General features: G+C 36.2%; 1 long non-coding RNA gene across 2 annotated transcripts; it reads right to left on the bottom strand.

The window, feature by feature from the left end:
- Positions 1 to 3509: 3509 nt before the first annotated feature.
- On the bottom strand, positions 3510 to 5537 carry LOC127107631 (uncharacterized). Of its 2 annotated transcripts, XR_007795779.1 has the most exons (3): positions 4685 to 5537; positions 3817 to 4446; positions 3510 to 3701 (listed from the first exon to the last, which is right to left on the bottom strand). It is a non-coding gene; the product is annotated as an uncharacterized LOC127107631 (long non-coding RNA). The 2 variants fall into 2 exon arrangements; XR_007795778.1 differs by having other exon boundaries at positions 3510 to 4446.
- Between the last annotated feature and the right edge of the window lie 1492 nt (positions 5538 to 7029).

Genomic DNA, 7029 nt, shown 5'->3' with positions numbered 1-7029 from the left:
GTGCGAATTATGGAGAACTAAAATAAATAATGTAAGTTAGTAATAAGTTGAGGCTTCGTGGAATATTAGAAAGATAAAAATAAGGTTTTTGATTTATGAGGAGAGAAGTGAAGGAAAAAGTTTACACTACATGAAACTTTTGGGAATTGGAGAAAAAGAGACAAGAGAAGAGAAAAGTAAGGCAAATCTAAGAAGAGCTATTGGGAAGAGAAGCCAAAGCCAAAAACTTGGATTTTTCTGGAATTACAAGGTAATGGTGGGAATTTGGTTCAATAATGGAGATATGAATGGAAGGGTAGAGAAAGGTTTCATCCTTTTTGGATTGATGATGAATGTTGATATTTGTTGAATGGAATTTATGTTCTAAAATGTTCATGCATGTTCATCGTTGATGATGTTTGAAGTTTTTAGGGATTGATATAGTATATAGATCCATGATTATATGAATATAAGTAGTGATTGATATATGTATATTTATGACTGATTTTAAAACAATAAAATATTTTTGGTGATGATTTCATGGATGTTTTTGGGGTAAGAGAAGATATAAATCATGCTGGAAATTTCAGAAAAAATAACAACTTTTTGATAACGCATTCGTGCACGATTTTGATCATAACTTTCAACTCATAAATCATTTTGGGACGAGGTTTAAAGTACTGAGTAGCAGAAACAGAGGGCTATAACTTTGTTTTAGAGATAAAATGTTTTTAACGATTTTATTAGAGGTTAGTAGCAGGTGGAAAATAAGTGTATGATGTAACGAATATGTATGAGGTCCGTATTGACAAATTATTTTACGTGTTGTGAATGATTGTGATGGTGTATTTGATTATATTTGTGGTAGTCCATAAAGGGTGGATTACGTTACGCACGGTTGCAATTGTTGTGCATGATTGTGTAGATGTTGTATTCTATTTTACATTCTATGTTGTTATTATTGAAATGAATTCTCACCCTTCTGTTTGAATGTTGTCTTTACATGGGCATCGTGCATATACTCAAGAGTAGAGACGCTGTTGTGAGTGGAAGTTAGCTCTTGAAACTATTTCTTTTAGTTTATTCTTGTTAACTTTGGCTATGCTCTGATATGTAACACTGGGGAGCGGATTGTTTATTTTGTGTTTGAATTTCCTGAGAGACAATGCATGCTCTCATATTTGTTTTATGTTTTGGTGTGATAGTACTTGGAGAAGACTCACGAGTCGGTGCTTTTAATTTTGTTATGAAAAATATTATGAGATTTTAAATTGGTATGTTTTTTATTATGATTCCGTTGCAATTTTATTCAGATGAGTTGGATGTCGTGTAAATATCATAAGTGCAAATGTATGCAATAAAATGTTTTGTTGTAACCCGTGTTACAGAGAAATCTATGATTGTTGTGAGTGACACCCTAAGTGATTATATTTTCGTTAATTAAATTCTTTGATAATTACACATGGGTTTTTAGGGCGTTATATCCTTCGGTCAACGACAACGATGAGGAAGTAAGGAGTCCAGCGAAATCTCTAGCTTATTATTCACTCATTCTCTTCTTCTTTCTTTCTTTTCACTATTTTTGAACTTCTTCCCATCTTTCGATTTCAATTATGTGTTGTGTGGTCTGTTATGGTGCTGCTGAGAAATTGTTGTGGAAAAACCTCATAATTTCCTGGGTTTTTCCAAGTGTAAACCGTGGGATCCTACTGATGCAAATTTTTCTTTATTTTCACTTAGCATAAATCAGCAATGAGAAAATAACATTTGAATTAGATTTGTCTAATAACCATGTGAATGTCATCTTGTATTTGATGCTTGGCTAACCTTTGAATTTGAATTTGCTTTGAATTTGTGTCCTCATGTTTGGACTACCTTAACTTGTTTATTCTCTCAAATATTTCTTGGTTTTCATTTGTTTAGAAAGAGATTTGGTCTCTTGGTAGTAATCTTGATTGGTTTTATTTCGAGTAACTTTGAGAATTGCTTGTTCAAAACTTGTCTTTGGCTTGATGCTTTAATGGTTTTAGGTTGTTCTTGAATAGGTGGTACATGTGGTAGATGCAATAAGAAAACATCTCAATATGGGCTTCCATGAGTGGACAATAAATGGTAGCAAAGTGAAGCTAGCCAAACTTGAAGATCAAATGATTTTTTAAGATGTTTTTGGCTAGGCTTGACATGTTTGATTTTATTGCAAAGTGAAGGTCGAATGGTGAAGAATGAAGAGCAAAACCCAGGAAAATTTGGCACTTTGTGAAAAAATTAGTTCGTAGTCCATTAGGCCTAGGATTTAAATAACTTGTGACATTCTTGAATGACTTGTAATGTAGCATCTTGGAATGGTTCAAAGTTCTATTGGAGGTTGTAATGTAGGGTAAATGTGTATCTTGTAATGTAGGGTAAATGTGTATTTTTAAATTCCCATTTGTAATGATGCTTGTAAATTGTAGGCCAAGCATGAATTTGTAATTTGGCTTTGTTTATTTTAGTTTGAATGATTTGTTTTGGCTTGCAATTAATCTGTGAATCTAGCAACCCTTTTGAAAGTTGCAATTTTTTAATGACAACTTTTATGTATTCAATCCAAACTTTTATTCTTTTCTATCAAGATAAATTTAATCCCTTGGTAATTTAGTCCATAAGAAACCATAAGATCAAATACAACACAACCTTAAATGAACCAAAAGTCAATTCCAATTATCTTGAATTTTGGAAACGCGAATCCATAGTTTTGCATTATGAACTTATTGAAAATTGAAATGGTATCTTAACCCAAGTAACAAAATTCCTTTGATCAAGTAATGAGCAAGTTTCAAGTGTTATGGGATTGTCATACCCCAAAATTTGCCTCACCCTTCACATTGATCTTATAGATCACTAACCCTAATCATTTGCATATCATCATAAACATTCATGTCATCTGCATAAGCATGGCTCAACACAAGGAGACATGACTTGAATTCGTGGATTGGTGCTTGCACCTGGTGGATACCTTGGTTCATTCACAAGTTGAGAAGGACCAGGCAAACACCACCCTAATCCCTTGGTCGATAACAATGGTGAATGATTCATTTGCTTGGTACATTCCCTGGCTTCGGGGCATTCGATCAACATGATCATGCCTTGATCGTCAGAGTTTGCCACGTAGTTGGATTAATCGGGTGACCGTATGGTTTTGTATCTCTTCTGACTCTGGATCCGTGACTATCATTGATTAGCCATTGGATTCCCGATTATGTGTTCCTTGGGGCACTAATACATTCATTCATTTTGAGCCAGACCTTTTTATCCAATATCCACCCAAGTTTCCATTAAACCATTCATTATCCAATTAAGTCCATTATCCATATTCAATTCAAAATCCATTTTATTATCCATTTTTCAATTTAAAACCATTTAAATCCATTCTTATAATACATTTATCCAACATATCCATTTTTAGAATCATTATCCAAATTTATCCATTTCATAAGCCGTTCCAAATTAATCCATTTTTATGGTCCCATTAATTCATAATCCAATCCTAATTAACATCCAGAACCACTTAACCAATTCCACTCGATAAAGTCCATTACACATGTATCCAAATAATAACTAAACAAAGAAAAGGAAGTACAACACTCAAGCTACAACTTAAAGCTGCTAAAATGCAGTAGGAGAAACAATTATTTCAAATGCATGCTGCTACTCATAAGCTGCGAGTTACGCTTCCAAATGCACTGAGACAAAGCCAAACGGAAATGCGTATGAAGCTTCCAAACAAGCGTGTACAAGCCAAAAGCGGCATCCAAGCCGATACAAAACAAAAGCCAAAAACTCCAGCTGCTACATTACCTTGAGCCAAGCTGCAAGTGAAAAAGAGCCAACACCAAACTGCAGCAACACAATAAATCCTGCATAAATAAATTTCAGCAAAGGCAATTCAAGAAAAGCGACTCAATTCGAACAACAAGCTACAAGCTTAGCAAGCCAATGCCGACGCCGTTAACCAAGCTCCAAACGTGAGCCAGCCATGAACAAAATTCTGCACAACAAAATTCTGCATTTAAATACAACCAAAATTCGGCATTTAAATACCACCAAAAACCTGCATAAAAGTGAGTCCAAAACGCCAAACAGCCGAGCCAAACAATAGCCACAATTCCAAGCCGGTAAACCGCAAAGCAAAATGCAAAATCCACAATTGGGCTGCACCCTGTTGGCATACTAAACTGTTTCAAATTAAAGTCAAACAAAGCAGTTCTGCAACATGAAGCAAACCAAAACCATAGGGTGGATCTCACATCAATTCATACATCAACCAAGCACCCTACTGCAACTTCGGAGCTACCTGCAAAAGAGGACCAAGATGATTCTAATGACTACACCGGCAAAATCCATAACAGTCGGCAATGCAAGGCGAGAAATGGAATTTGAGTCATAATCGTGGTAACTACCCTGCTCCGGAACCAAAGCCAAGAAAACCTGTAGAAATAGGGCAAGTTATCTGAGCATACCAACACAGACTTACAATCCAAAAAACAGTTCGATTCAAATCATTGAGTTTCAAAACAATAAGAAGTTCAGGAAATTAAGGGATCCAAGCCAGTTTGGTTCAAGGCAAATATCCATAGTTGGGACTTCAGTGAACAAGTCAAGGAGTGAAGCGTGCCATTCAATTTTCTAAATCCCACGTGACTTAATTCATGATGTAAAAACTCACCTTCTCATTCACTTAAGTGCCAGCTGGATGATGCAGATTGAACCATTCAGACTTAATTCTCCAATTTGCCCCTGGATCGTGCTATATAAGTGGCAATCATTGCCAATCATTGGGTTCAGAAGATTTTTCCCTCATTCCAAAAGCATTTTGCACTCAATTCCCACCTTCAGCATACGCTCATCTTCCATTGTTGTGAGAGCTTCATCACTCGAAGCTCTACACGGCAGAGCTAAACCACCACCGGAAGACTCAAAGTTCGACGATCACCACCTCTCATACGCTTCAGATACGGAAGGAGCATCTCGGCATTAAGAGAAGAAAAAGAGAGGCGCTCAAAAGTGGATCGGAAGCATACCAGTGATCTTCGTCATCATCGCCACCGCCACCGGAAGCTTCGAAGCTCGCAGATCGTTATCGCTCACACGCTTCCAGCTCGCTCCAACACTGTGAGAAGAGGAAGAGAGACGCTCAGAAGCTGTGCGTGTTCGTCATCATCGTCGCCACCTCCGTCGTCGTCTTCGACAGGTAGCTCTTAATCCGTATGCTTACGCTTCGACTTGTTTTCCATGAGGATGTATTGGATAGTAGAAATTGTCACCATTGCGTAATCGCTTGTGAAATCCGGTTACAATCTCCATTATAGAACCAATTGCGTTTCTGCTTGTGGATAGGCTTGGTGAATAAGCGCGTTTGATAAGCGCTTTTCTGTTTCTTTCACATTTCTGTTACCTGCTTGCAGTAGCCTTGTAGAGGTTTGGATAGGGCCTATGGTACTTCACAAATACACCCTGTTTTTCCAGCTTGCACCTTCCCCGTGGTTTGGGCCAAACGTTCCCGAGGCCCATTCTGCACTTTCAGAACTCATATACCTTGCTTTATAGCTAGTTGGTTTAGATTAATTAGGATAAATCTTAGGAAATGTTAATTGGTTAGTAAAAATAATTAGGATTAATTGTGTTTAGAATTGAATTTAGGAGTTAATTTTGTTTAGAATTTAATTAGAATTGATTTCTAGAATTTGACTTAGTATTTGTTTTAGAATTTGTTTTTTTTGTCAATTGCTTTGATGATTCAATTTTGGAATTGATTTGGTATTTGTTTTAGAATTCATTTTTGTTAGCTTTTTAGAATTCGATAGTTGGATCTAATTCTCTTATGTTAATTGATTTTGATTAACCTTCTAACAATTAACTCTAACATTTAATTTCCGTTTTCTAACATCTAATTCTTTACAATTTTGCATTCTAATTCCTAATTCTTTACAATTTCGCTTCTAACTCCTTTAATTTTCCGCTTTTAATTTCCGCTCCTAACTTTTAATTTCGGTCATTTACTTTATGCACTCATATTTTTTTATTTTGCTTTTATCATATTGTGCATCATCCATCCCATTCTAAAATGAATCTAAAAATGGTTAAGACTTTAAAAAATGAAAAAGGATAATAATTTCCCAAGCATGGAGAGAACTTTGGACAATGACTTAGAGACTCATTAGGACCCTTTGCAAAAGAAACATTGGACAAATGTGACCTAACATGGAAGAAGAGTGCAAGAATCAAGAAGAATTTGTAATATCAATTATAATCTTTTACTTGCTTTCCAATTTAGAACACAATTGCACACACATGGCTATCTCTTGGGCTACCTGACAATGAGACCTTTTATTTCCTGCACTCCCTTGTACTTTACATGTACCCCCCTCCCCTTTCCGATGTACGCATTTACTCGCTTTCTTGTAGTGCTTGGTTAGTTACTCCTTAGGCATTAGGAATGTTCACCATTTCGCAATCAATAATCAAACCCTTGATCCAACGTCAAGCGGTCTTTTTCAAGTCAAAAACAATAAACAAACCCTTGATCCAACGTCAAGCGGTCTTTTCTAAATCAAATTCAAAAATATAATAAATGGCGATTAGGATCGTACGCCACGAGCCTTAAGCGATAAAGAAGGGATGAGACTGGAGCTTTCCTACACTCATTCTGAATGCTTCGAACACAAGACGTTCGGCTTGACCGTTTGAGGCATTCACCTTTATCCATAGTCTTTAGTGCAATCCGAAATCAATAACACTTTCTTCAAAACTTAAAAACAATTCAACGCATTCAAACCTTTTGTTTGAGCCTTAGGGCGACACCATTCGAAAACCCTTCTTCAAGGTAAATAAAATCAACAAAACAAACCAAACAAATTTCAAAACCACGAACTACGAAAGCTCTGATTTCTCACTTCAACAAGTGGGCATACGTAGGCACGAGGATCCATTCCTTGGCGAGCACACTAATTTAAAATCTACCTCCATTTCCATAAACATTTGGCAAGCAAACATTCGATAAACAATACATAC

This window comes from Lathyrus oleraceus, chromosome 7, assembly GCF_024323335.1.
Source record: "Lathyrus oleraceus cultivar Zhongwan6 chromosome 7, CAAS_Psat_ZW6_1.0, whole genome shotgun sequence".
Lineage (NCBI taxonomy): Eukaryota > Viridiplantae > Streptophyta > Magnoliopsida > Fabales > Fabaceae > Lathyrus > Lathyrus oleraceus.
Note: the sequence above shows the minus strand (reverse complement) of the source record. Positions and strands in the feature narration are given on the sequence as shown.